The sequence below is a fragment of the Oncorhynchus mykiss genome, chromosome 18 (genome assembly GCF_013265735.2).
Source record: "Oncorhynchus mykiss isolate Arlee chromosome 18, USDA_OmykA_1.1, whole genome shotgun sequence".
Lineage (NCBI taxonomy): Eukaryota > Metazoa > Chordata > Actinopteri > Salmoniformes > Salmonidae > Oncorhynchus > Oncorhynchus mykiss.
In genome coordinates, this window is record NC_048582.1 from 68,476,979 (window position 1) to 68,491,020 (window position 14,042).

Here is a 14,042-nt window from a genome sequence, read left to right on the forward strand (position 1 = left end):
TGTCCCTAAGGGTGAGAAATTATTGATCTTACCCTCCAGGATGGAGAAGCTGCCGTCATTAAAGTATGAGGGGGATAGGAAGCACACAGGAGGACATTTTCCTCTGTTAAGATTATTTATTTTTTTAATTTCTAGCCAGATGTAAAATGTTCCTGTTTTGATTAATTTAATGGAGTGAGTTAGGTCTGCTCTATACTAAATTAGCATACTCGGGGGGAGTCCCTTCCCTGTTTCACACCTGGTAGTTTGGTGGATGGGACTACCAGCTCTCTGTAACCTATTTGCCCACTCACGACCAGGGCGTATATGTGACTTCCATGTTGAGGCCCTCTTTGCAGTGGGTGGGGTGCATGGGGTGGGCAGGACGGGCATAGGTCTGATCTGAGGGGGCCTCAATAGGGTGTGGGCATGGTTCACTTGGGGGTGGGTTGATTGGTTGGGATGTGCTCTTTACCAAATTACAGTGCATTGCGAAAGTATTCGGCCCCCTTGAACTTTGCGACCTTTTGCCACATTTCAGGCTTCAAAACATAAAGATATAAAACTGTATTTTTTTGTGAAGAATCAACAACAATTGGGACACAATCATGAAGTGGAACGACATTTGTTGGATATTTCAAACTTTTTTAACAAATCAAAAACTGAAAAAATTGGGCGTGCAAAATTATTCAGCCCCTTTACTTTTAGTGCAGCAAACTCTCTCCAGAAGTTCCGTGAGGATCTCTGAATGATCAAATGTTGACCTAAATGACTAATGATGATAAATACAGTCCACCTGTGTGTAATCAAGTCTCTGTATAAATGCACCTGCACTGTGATAGTCTCAGAGGTCCGTTAAAAGCGCAGAGAGCATCATGAAGATCAAGGAACACACCAGGCAGGTCCGAGATACTGTTGTGAAGAAGTTTAAAGCCGGATTTGGATACAAAAAGATTTCCCAAGCTTTAAACATCCCAAGGAGCACTGTGCAAGCGATAATATTGAAATGGAAGGAGTATCAGACCACTGAAATCTACCAAGACCTGGCCGTCCCTCTAAACTTTCAGCTCATACAAGGAGAAGACTGATCAGAGATGCAGCCAAGAGGCCCATGATCACTCTGGATGAACTGCAGAGATCTACAGCTGAGGTGGGAGACTCTGTCCATAGGACAACAATCAGTCGTATATTGCACAAATCTGGCCTTTATGGAAGAGTAGCAAGAAGAAAGACATTTCTTAAAGATATCCATAAAAAGTGTTGTTTAAAGTTTGCCACAAGCCACCTGGGAGACACACCAATCATGTGGAAGAAGGTGCTCTGGTCAGATGAAACCAAAATTGAACTTTTTGGCAGCAACAATGCAAGACGTTATGTTTGGCGTAAAAGCAACACAGCTCATCACCCTGAACACACCATCCCCACTGTCAAACATGGTGGTGGCAGCATCATGGTTTGGGCCTGCTTTTCTTCAGCAGGGACAGGGAAGATGGTTAAAATTGATGGGAAGATGGATGGAGCCGAATACAGGACCATTCTGGAAGAAAACCTGATGGAGTCTGCAAAAGACCTGAGACTGGGACGGAGATTTGTCTTCCAACAAGACAATGATCCAAAACATAAAGCAAAATCTACAATGGAATTGTTCAAAAATAAACATATCCAGGTGTTAGAATGGCCAAGTCAAAGTCCAGACCTGAATCCAATCGAGAATCTGTGGAAAGAACTGAAAACTGCTGTTCACAAATGCTCTCCATCCAACCTCACTGAGCTCGAAATTTCAGTCTCTCGATGTGCAAAACTGATAGAGACATACCCCAAGCGACTTACAGCTGTAATCGCAGCAAAAGGTGGCGCTACAAAGTATTAACTTAAGGGGGCTGAATAATTTTGCACGCCCAATTTTTCAGTTTTTGATTTGTTAAAAAAGTTAGAAATATCCAATAAATGTCGTTCCACTTCATGATTGTGTCCCACTTGTTGTTGATTCTTCACAAAAAAATACAGTTTTATATCTTTATGTTTGAAGCCTGAAATGTGGCAAAAGGTCGCAAAGTTCAAGGGGGCCGAATACTTTCACAAGGCACTGTAAATCAAATCAAATCAAATGTATTTATATTGCCCTTCGTACATCAGCAGATATCTCAAAGTGCTGTACAGAACCCCAGCCTAAAACCACAAACAGCAAGCAGTAGAAGCACGGTGGCTAGGAAAAACTCCCTAGAAAGGCCAAAACCTAGGAAGAAACCTAGAGAGGAACTAGGCTATGAGAGGTGGCCAGTCCTCTTCTGGCTGTGCCGGGTGGAGATTATAACAGAACATGGCCAAGATGTTCAAATGTTCATAAATGACCAGCATGGTCAAATAATAATAATCACAGGCAGAACAGTTGAAACTGGAGCAGCAGCACGGCCAGTTGGACTAGGGACAGCAAGGAGTCATCATGCCAGGTAGTCCTGAGGCATGGTCCCAGGGCTCAGGTCCTCCGAGAGAGAGAAAGAATGAGAGAAAGAGAGAATTAGAGAAAGCATACTTAAATTCACACAGGACACCGGATAAGACAGGAGAAGTGCTCCAGATATAACAGACTGACCCTAGCCCCCCGACATATAAACTACTGCAGCATAAATACTGGAGGCTGAGACAAGAGGGGTCAGGAGACACTGTGGCCCCATCCGATGATACCCCCCAGACAGGGCCAAACAGGAAGAAAATAACCAAACCCACTTTGCCAAAGCACAGCCCACACACCACTAGAGGGATATCTTAGCATACCCCCTGAATCCCTTCCCTGTTTCACATCTGGTAGTTTGGTGGATGGGACTACCAGCTCTCTGTAACCTAGAGGGCAACCAGTGGGTCCATCTCCTCTATACCATGTTTATTTTAGGATGACAATGTCTGTATTTCCGATTTTCATTGATGAAGTCCAGGTTCCTGCTCTTTAGGCCAAAGGCAGATGACCTCAGGGCTTCCAGGATGAGATAGTGAAGGATTTGTGTTCCATAAAGTGTCAAATGTTGTTGGTCGTGTGGTTTGGCCTCAGGCCAGTAAGTGTGAGCAGAGCCTGCTGAGCATCTGGTACATGCCATTGGGTTCGGTTAGTGTAAGAGTGGGGGGTTGGGCCTGTTTGCCCGCTCACGGCCTGGGCACGTGTGACATATGTGTGACTTCCATGCTGAGGCCCTCTTTGCGGGCGTGGGGTGGGAGGAGGGGCATAGGCCTGATCTGAGGGGGCCTCAATGGGGTGTGCGCATGGTTGACTTGGGTGGGGGGGTTTGATTGGTTGGGGTGTGGATGTGGCTGGTGGTGTTATGGTCTGTATGTAGGTCCCCTCGGCGTGGGTCCTCTATGTGTAGGTCCGGGGTTCCCACAGGTCTGGGAGAGTGTCTCGCTGGTCTGGGCGGGGTGTCTATTGATCTGTTGCTCCTGTGTGAAGTGTTCGGTCTGCGTTTGAGAGCAACGTCCTTTAGAGTCCGGGCACTGCTGCCTTGTATAGGTGGACCTGGTCATAAAGGCTGTTCAAGTCCAGGGTGGAGTGGTGGGCACTGCTGCCTTGTATAGGTGGACCTGGTCATAAAGGCTGTTCAAGTCCAGGGTGGAGTGGTGGGCACTGCTGCCTTGTAGAGGTGGACCTGGTCATAAAGGCTGTTCAAGTCCAGGGTGGAGTGGTGGGCACTGCTGCCTTGTATAGGTGGACCTGGTCATAAAGGCTGTTCAAGTCCAGGGTGGAGTGGTGGGCACTGCTGCCTTGTAGAGGTGGACCTGGTCATAAAGGCTGTTCAAGTCCAGGGTGGAGTGGTGGGCACTGCTGCCTTGTAGAGGTGGACCTGGTCATAGAGGCTGTTCAAGTCCAGGGTGGAGTGGTGGGCACTGCTGCCTTGTAGAGGTGGACCTGGTCATAGAGGCTTTTCAAGTCCAGGGTGGAGTGGTGGGCCAGGAAAACATTTGTTTTTTTCACCCTGTATGGTAGCAGGGTGGAAGTATTTTCGTGGTAGCAGGGTGGAAGTCTTTTCGTGGTAGCAGGGTGGAAGTCTTTTCGTGGTAGCAGGGTGGAGATAACCACTTGTGCGTTGGGAAAATGTAGGAGAAGCTTTGTCAATCACTCCCTTCAGTGCTGTGGCTCCCCTTTCCTGCTGTGTTCTCAGGTTGTTTGTGCCTCTGTGTATTATTATGTGGCTAGGTGAACCTAGTTGGTCCTCAGACAGAAGGTCTAGGGCGCGCTGGGTGTATTATTATGTGGCTAGGTGAACCTAGTTGGTCCTCAGACAGAAGGTGTTTGGGCACAGGAGTTTTTTCTTGTCTATATTTCCCGTTTGAGTCCATAAGGAGTAGAATCTGTGTCTTGTGTATGTCCTCAGTGGGTGTGGGGGGGTTGTCAGGAGGGCTGTCAGGGTGGCTGACAGGGGTGTGATCAGATGGGGTGAGATCCCCTGGGCTTGGGGTTCTTCATTTGTCTGTCCCGCTGTGATGTTGACGCTATGGTCAGGGTCTGATGTGGACTGTTCTGCTGTGGTGTCGAGACATTTGTCGGGAGCTCAGGTGGGCTGTTCTGCTGGCTTCTCTGCGGGGGTGACCACCTCTCTAGTGGGTTGTTCTCTGTCACACACCATCCCTCTCCCCCATCCCCCTCACCCTCTCCTCCATCCCCCTCACCCTCTCCTCCAGCAGTCTGATCCTCTCCTCTAATGCTCTGTTCTTCTCCTGCTCCTGCTTTTTATCCTGTTGATGTCGTCTCACCACAGTCCAGAGTGCAGATATATCTCTCTCCACCTCCAGCTCTCCGGGTCTGGCTAAGAGGGTGTTGTTTTGCTAGACTGTTGTCTGGGACTGGCTGAGGGGGTGTTGTTGTGCTGGTATTGTTGTCTGGGTCTGGTTGAGGGGGTGTTGTTGTGCTGGACTGTTGTCTGGGTCCGTGCTGACTGGAGTGTAATCCCCTGCTGTTCCAGCTCCACCTTCCTTACCTCCAGCTGGGTAAATGTATCCTTCATTTCAATTAGGGGGTAGTACTCTGTGCTGGGAGGTTGACTTTCCGCTTGAGGTGGCTCATCTGTGGGGTTATATAATGAAGAGGTCTGGTCTCACCCGCTCGGGGTGTGGGTATCTCTCTCAAGGGGGAGCTTCTCCTGAGCAAATTCTGAGCTAATTCTGAGATAGCTGAGCTAATTCTTCAGATATTTGAAAGTCCAGCTGAAACTGTTCCAGACTTATAGAGATTTATATTAGCTGACTCAGAGTCCTCATTGTCTAATATCCTGAGTTTCCTCCCCTTGGTAACACCCCCCCCCCCCTTGCTGTTCAGAGGTAATTAAAATACAGTACCCTGTGAATGTAAAGAATGATTAGACCCGAAAAGAGCACAAAATGAAGGAAATGTGGAAAATCAAGAGACACTTTTTGCTGACTATTATAAAAAATGGGAACCTCAACAACCTCATCTTTCACACAGACCATCCCCTGGCATGGCACAGTGCTATATTAGCACACTACCCTTCTGTGCTCACGTCATGTTCTCTGTTCTCTGCTCCGAGGCAGAGTTCAAACCTTGGGCTGTACTTTCTCTCTGTCTTATGTAACAGCAGCAGTATGGACAGGGGTCGAGTTGCCTCGTCCTCAGGCGTCACCGTCGGCGTCACCGTCAGCGTCACCGTCGACGTCCCCCTAAATGGCATCCTATTCCCTATTTAGGACCCTGGTCAAAGTAGTGTACTACATAGGAAACAGGGTGCCATTCGGGATGCATGACATGTTTGGTCACCCTGGCAAAACAGTGCCCTAGAAAACCTGGGGCGTCCCAAGCAGTCTGATGTGACATCTTATCTCAGTCTATTTTTTTCCTTTTAAAACCTAAAGGTGTTTGTGTGTGTGAGAATCTGTCCCTGCAAAATTCCAGTCCAGATATTTAAAACTGTTAACTTGGTGTTACCCTGAAGTTGTTTTGTTTAATGTGATATTCCTATATATATTTCACTGTTTAATAGATGGTTCTATCCTTGACTATTAATTAGATGGTTCTATACTTGACTATTGTAACGGTTTTCTTCTGGTGAAAGAGAGGCGGACCAAAACGCAGCGTGGTTATTTTTGATACATCTTTAATAAAGACGACAATAGAACAATATACAGAAACAAGAACCGTGAAAAACCAAAAACAGCCCTATCTGGTGTAACAAAGACAGGAACAATCACCCACAAAAACCCAACACAAAACAGGCTACCTAAATATGGCTCCCAATCAGACAATGACTAACACCTGCCTCTGATTGAGAACCATATCAGGCCCAAACACAGAAACAGACATCCAACATAGAATGCCCACTCAGATCACACCCTGACCAAACAAAACAAAGAACATACAAAGCAAACTATGGTCAGGGTGTGACAACTATTAACTAGATGGTTCTACACAGACAGATATTTGGTCAGTTTGGTTGTGATACAAACCTTATCAAAACATATAGGCTTATGGGCTACATGAAATGTGCGACTATGATTAGAAAAAATCACAAAAAAAGGCATTGTTTCTTGCATTTCACAAGTGATAATATATCATGCACAGGTGATAGGCTAATATTGTCACCATCAGACTATTCTTGTTTTAATCTTGTCTATACATATACTAAATAATACATGTGTGAAATTTGTTTTGGTTTAGAATGGACCATTATCATGCACCTGTATCGAAACAGGGGTAGCGGGAAGAAATATATGACATCTATGCACTTAAATAGGGAAGGGAGGACGCTTTTCCCGTGGTTCATTTTCATACCAGCAAGGTAGGCTATACTCCTGTTGTCAAGAGAAGCAATGTGCTTAATATTAGGAAAGTTGAGAAATCAATATAGTAGGCCCAGACTATAGACAGCCGATGGGATCCTCCTCTTTTTAATAGAGGCCATCACTCTGTTTTCTCTCGTAATTACAAAACCTATAGAAGTGTTGCACAACATGAACTCATGGCCTCGCATGAAGTGTTTGATTCGATTTACATTGATGTCAGAGTGTTTAGAGGGACAATAGAGTGCTGAGTACCAGGCAGTTATCATGTGTGGTAGGATACTAATGACCAGCAGCAGCAGCATCAGAGTTTGGAGAAGCCTAATTATCTGGAATTTGGAATTTGACTTCTTTCATGACTCGTGACTGCCGGTGTGGTAATACGACCACCGTAACAGTCATATAAAGACCTGCTTTACTTGATCTGTCTATGAGGGATTTTACCTGGCTTAATGGGTCAATGGAATAGTCCCAAATCCTGCCCACGCCAGGCAGGCTAGAGCATATGCGCAAAAGATTTGTACGACTTCAAGCAGTATTTTATCCCAGGTCTGATGAAGCAGGATTTTAACCCAGGTCTGGGGAAGCAGGATTTTAACCCAGGTTTGGTAAAGCAGGATTTTAACCCAGGTCTGGTAAAGCAGGATTTTAACCCAGGTCTGGTAAAGCAGGATTTTAACCAAGGTCTGGTGATATTGTAGGAAATGACTTTGAGGCAGATGGTAGTAGGAGTTTCAGTTGCAAAACGTTTTCTTCAATTTGCTGCCAACTTAATGCACCCCAAGCGTTTCTCACCTGTCCCACACCCCTGTAGTGGGTGATGGTTAGCTTTGGAGCAGCTGATGTCACCTGTGCAGAGATTGGGGATTATAGGTGCAGGGACTGAGCTATTTCTGGGGACTAGGGACAAACTTTTAATCCTGCTGGGAATCCTAACAAACACATGTGTACACGCACACACACACACGCACACACACACACACACACACACACACACACACACACACACACACACACACACACACGTGTGCTTTATCTGTGCTTGATTGAGCTTGCAAAATGACAAATAAGAACAATTCCAAAAGTGCAAACCCCGCCCATCTGGCACTCAAGACAGGCTAAAGCATACACTGAAAGTATTTGAAAGATTTCAAACAGTATTTGAACCCGGGTCTGATCAGAACCGCTGTTGTGGTGACAGGTAGCCTAGTGATTAAGAACATTGAGCTAGTAACTGAAAGGTTGCTGGTTTTAAACCCCGAGCCGACTAGATGAACAATCTGTCGATGTGCCCTTGAGCAAGGCACTTAACCCTAATTGCTCTGGATAAGAGTGTCTGCTAAATGTATTTATTTTATTTAACTAGGCAAGTCAGTTAAGAACAAATTCTTATTACAATGATGGACCACCCACCCGGGCAAACCCTAACATGGACGACGCTGGACCAATTGTGCGCTGCCCTGTTGGACTCCCGATCACAGCCAGGTTGTGACACAGCCTGGGAATGAACCAAGGTCTATTGTGACACCTCTAGCACTGCAATGCAGTGCCTTAGACAGCTGTGCCACTCGGGAGGTAAATGTCATGTAAAATGTTGTCCAGTAGACATGACATAAGTGAGTTATTCATTACTCAAACGGTGCCTTTGCTAAGCCGTGTGGACAAACACACACACAGACACCACACCTTGGAATTCGTCCAGCTCATCCAGCTGCATTGGAAATCCTCTCCCACTGAGTCTCAGATTCTCTTTGAGTAGGGATGATAGAGCAACACTCAACCCCCAAGGATGGACAGCCTCACACACCAACGAGCTCTCTCAGCAGTGGATGGACAGCCTCACACACCAACGAGCTCTCTCAGCAGTGGATGGACAACCTCACACACTAACGAGCTCTCTCAGCAGAGGATGGACAGCCTCACACACCAACGAGCTCTCTCAGCAGAGGATGGACAGCCTCACACACCAACGAGCTCTCTCAGTAGAGGATGGACAGCCTCACACACCAACGAGCTCTCTCAGTAGAGGATGGACAGCCTCACACACTAACGAGCTCTCAGTCTCTCAGCAGAGGATGGACAGCCACATACAAACCGAACGAGCTCTCAGTCTCACAGCAGAATTAGAAGTTCCTCCAACAGTGTTTTTGAACATGATGGGTTGACTAATCCTTCTCAGTGTCTCTCCTGTGTGTGTGTGTGTGTGTGTGTGAGAATGTGTGTGTGTGTGTGTGTGTGTGTGTGTGTGTGTGTGTGTGTGTGTGTGTGATGTTGAAAGGGTTCTTCTTACAAAGACATTTCCAAATTCCTAACAATTTATTCAGAGATCCATGGAAATGTAATAATAGACTTTTAAAGACTTCTCAGCGGAGTATTTTTTACTAATGGCCTTTTTTTAAATTTCGGAAGTCATTTTATTGCACATTTTCTGTCTCAAAGTACTGTACCTCGTAGACTGTCACGTGTGCTCCCTCTCCGGCCTCTAGGTCACCAGGCTGCTCGTTATGGCGCACACCTGTCACCATCGTTACGCACACCTGTTTGTCATCAGACTCACCTGGACTCCATCACTTCCCTAATTACCTTCCCTATAAATGTCTCTCCCTTTGGTTCCTTCCCTATATATGTGTCACTCCCTTTGGTTCCTTCCCAATATATGTCACTCCCTTTGGTTCCGTCCCTATATATGTCTCTCCCTTTGGTTCCTTCCCTATGTATATGTCACTCCCTTTGGTTCCTTCCCTATATATGTCACTCCTTTTGGTTCCTTCCCTATATATGTCACTCTCTTTGGTTACTTCCCTATATATGTCTCTCCCTTTGGTTCCTTCCCTATATATATGTCACTCCCTTTGGTTTCTTCCCTATATATGTCACTCCCTTTGGTTCCTTCCCTATATATGTCACTCTCTTTGGTTACTTCCCTATATATATTTCAATCTCTTTGGTTCCTTCCCTATATATGTCTCTCTCTTTGGTTCCTTCCCTATATATGTCACTCCCTTTGGTTCATTCCCTATATATGTCTGTCCCTTTGGTTCCTTCCCTATATATGTCTCTCCCTTTGGTTCCTTCCCTATATATGTCTCTCCCTTTGGTTCCTTCCCTATATATGTCACTCCCTTTGGTTCCTTCCCTATATATGTCTCTCCCTTTGGTTCCTTCCCTATATATGTCACTCCCTTTGGTTCCTTCCCTATATATGTCACTCCCTTTGGTTCCTTCCCTATATATGTCTCTCCCTTTGGTTCCTTCCCTATATATGTCACTCCCTTTGGTTCCTTCCCTATATATGTCACTCCCTTTGGTTCCTTCCATATATATGTCTCTCCCTTTGGTTCCTTCCCTATATATGTCTCTCCCTTTGGTTCCTTCCCTATATATGTCTGTCCCTTTGGTTCCTTCCCTATATATGTCTCTCTCTTTGGTTCCTTCCCTATATATGTCTGTCCCTTTGGTTCCTTCCCTATATATGTCACTCCCTTTGGTTCATTCCCTATATATGTCTGTCCCTTTGGTTCCTTCCCTATATATGTCTCTCCCTTTGGTTCCTTCCCTATATATGTCTCTCCCTTTGGTTCCTTCCCTATATATGTCACTCCCTTTGGTTCCTTCCCTATATATGTCTCTCCCTTTGGTTCCTTCCCTATATATGTCACTCCCTTTGGTTCCTTCCCTATATATGTCACTCCCTTTGGTTCCTTCCCTATATATGTCTCTCCCTTTGGTTCCTTCCCTATATATGTCACTCCCTTTGGTTCCTTCCCTATATATGTCACTCCCTTTGGTTCCTTCCATATATATGTCTCTCCCTTTGGTTCCTTCCCTATATATGTCTCTCCCTTTGGTTCCTTCCCTATATATGTCTGTCCCTTTGGTTCCTTCCCTATATATGTCTCTCTCTTTGGTTCCTTCCCTATATATGTCAATCCCTTTGGTTCCTTCCCTATATATGTCACTCCCTTTGGTTCCTTCCCTATATATGTCTCTCCCTTTGGTTCCTTCCCTATATATCTCACTCCCTTTGGTTCCTTCCCTATATATGTCTCTCTCTTTGGTTCCTTCCCTATATATGTCAATCCCTTTGGTTCCTTCCCTATATATGTCTCTCTCTTTGGTTCCTTCCCTATATATGTCTCTCTCTTTGGTTCCTTCCCTATATTTGTCAATCCCTTTGGTTCCTAACCCAGGCGTTATTGTTTCTGTTTCAGTTTCCTGTCTGTGCATTGTTTTGTGTTTTCTTGTTTTGTTAATTTGTTTATTAAATTAGGCACTCCCTGAACTTTCTTCCCGACTCCCAGCGCACTCGTTACATCAACCCCTTTCCTCTTGATGAGGATGTGTCCTGTTAGCACTCAGCAGTGGAGCACTGAGGAAGACCACAAAACGGTGGTTGGCAAAAAATGCTAATGTTTTGTTTTTGTGTAGAGCTAACCAGAGTTAAGTGTGTGATGGTTGCTGATAGCGAAGAGATGGGCCACTTTGTCTGATCCCCTGACAGACACCCAATCAAATCATCAAATATTCTTTCCTTTCTTTCCTGTGTTCTCCAACAACTCTTTCGTTCTTGGTCTCTCTGTTTCTCTCTCTCATTATGTTGCAATCGCCCTCTCTCACACATTCATGCCCTAGTCTCTGTGTGGAAGGTCATTTAATTGTGTGTGTGTATGTATATATATATATATATATGTATACTGTATATATACAGTGGGGAGAACAAGTATTTAATACACTGCTGAATTTGCAGGTTTTCCTACTTACAAAGCATGTAGAGGTCTGTCATTTTTTTACCATAGGTACATTTCAACCGTGAGAGACGGAATCTAAAACAAAAATCCAGAAAATAACATTGTATGATTTTATGTAATTCATTTGCATTTTATTGCATGACATAAGTATTTGATACATCAGAAAAGCAGAACTTAATATTTTGTACAGAAACCTTTGTTTGCAATTACAGAGATCATACGTTTCCTGTAGTTCTTGTCCAGGTTTGCACACACTGCAGCAGGGATTTTGGCCCACTCCTCCATACAGACCTTCTCTAGATCCTTCAGGTTTCGGGCCTGTCGCTGGGAAATACGGACTTTCAGCTCCCTCCAAAGATTTTCTATTGGGTTCAGGTCTGGAGACTGGCTAGGCCACTCCAGGACCTTGAGATGCTTCTTACGGAGCCACTCCTTAGTTGCCCTGGCTGTGTGTTTCGGGTCGTTGTCATGCTGGAAGACCTAGCCACGACCCATCTTCAATGCTCTTACTGAGGGAAGGAGGTCGCGATTTATGTCCCCATCCATCCTCCCCTCAATACGGTGCAGTCATCCTGTCCCCTTTGCAGAAAAGCATCCCCAAAGAATGATGTTTCCACCTCCATGCTTCACAGTCGGGATGGTGTTCTTGGGGTTGTACTTATCCTTCTTCTTCCTCCATACACGGCGAATGGAGTTTAGACCAAAAAGCTCTATTTTTGTCTCATCAGACCACATGACCTTCTCCCATTCCTCCTCTGGATCATCCAGATGGTCATTGGCAAACTTCAGACGGGCCTGGACATGCGCTGGCTTCAGCAGGGGGACCTTGCGTGCGCTGCAGGATTTTAATCCATGATGGCGTAGTGTGTTACTAATGGTTTTCTTTGAGACTGTGGTCCCAGCTCTCTTCAGGTCATTGACCAGGTCATGCAGTGTAGTTCGGGGCTGATCCCTCACCTTCCTCATGATCATTGATGCCCCACGAGGTGAGATCTTGCATGGAGCCCCAGACCGAGGGTGATTGACCGGCATCTTGACCTTCGTCCATTTTCTAATATTTGCACCAACAGTCGTTGCCTTCTCACCAAGCTGCTTGCCTATTGTCCTGTAGCCCATCCCATTCTTGTGCAGGTCCACAATTTTATCGCTGATGTCCTTACACAGCTCTCTGGTCTTGGCCATTGTGGAGAGGTTGAAGTCTGTTTGATTGAGTGTGTGGACAGGTGTCTTTTATACAGGTAACGAGTTTAAACAGGTGCAATTAATACAGGTAATGAGTGGAGAACAGGAGGGCTTCTTAAAGAAAAACTAACAGGTCTGTGAGAGCCGGAATTCTTACTGGTTGGTAGGTGATCAAATACTTATGTCATGCAATAAAATGCTAATTAATTACTTAAAAATCATACAATGTGATTTTATGGATTTGTGTTTTTTGTGTCTCTCTCAGTTGAAGTGTACCTATGATAAATATTACAGACCTCTACATGCTTTGTAAGTAGGAAAACCTGCAAAATCGGCAGTGTATCAAATACTTGTTCTCCCCACTGTATATATATATTATTTTTTGCTCATAAAACATATACATTTAGATTGTTTTATCCAAAGAAGCTCACAGGCATGTTTGCATACATTTTACTTTTGGATAGAATTGAACCCACAATCCTGGCCTTGTCAAGCAACATCCTCTACCAACTGAGCCAAACGTGACTGGGCTGAGAGCCAGCGATAGGAAAAATATAATTCTAGCTCTATTTCTAATTGATAGCACCAACAAATAGCCTAGTTTGGCTATACTTATCTAACCTCTAGCTATCCAGGTTAGCTCCATTGAGATAGAATCTCATTGAGACGGGGCAGGCTAATGATGTACTCCAATCCCATCTGTGTCCCAAATGGCACCCTATTCCTTATGTAGTTCAGGGATGGCTGGCTACAGGGCCCAGGGCTGGCTGGCTACGGGGCCCAGGGCTGGCTGGCTACGGGGCCCAGGGCTGGCTGGCTACGGGGCCCAGGGCTGGCTGGCTACGGGGCCCAGGGCTGGCTGGCTACGGGGCCCAGGGCTGGCTGGCTACGGGGCCCAGGGCTGGCTGGCTACGGGGCCCAGGGCTGGCTGGCTACGGGGCCCAGGGCTGGCTGGCTACGGGGCCCAGGGCTGGCTGGCTACGGGGCCCAGAGATGGCTGGCTATGGGGCCCAGGGCTGGCTGGCCGGCTAGCTGGATAGATAGGGTTATGCCAAGGCTACACTGGTGTCATGTAATATATGTACAACAACACACACACCCACATACACACACACTATTTGTGTGTATTAAGCTCGAGCCCTCTACAGCTGTAATTGCCACACTGAGGGAGGAAAAGGCAATCATTCTATATCGACCCTATATGATTATATAATCTACGAACTTCACGATGTATACAAACACCTGCGTTATTCCACACAACACTAATGTATATAATCTATGCTACTTTCCTCCATTTTGGATCAATATAGGAATCCACCTGGGGAATTGTGTTGATTCCTTCAAAGGAAAGCCTTG

At 45.7% G+C, this 14,042-nt stretch overlaps 1 pseudogene; it reads left to right on the forward strand.

The window, feature by feature from the left end:
• The window catches only part of LOC118941011, a 53,283-nt pseudogene extending 39,557 nt beyond the window's left edge, over positions 1-13,726 (forward strand).
• Positions 13,727-14,042: the final 316 nt, after the last annotated feature.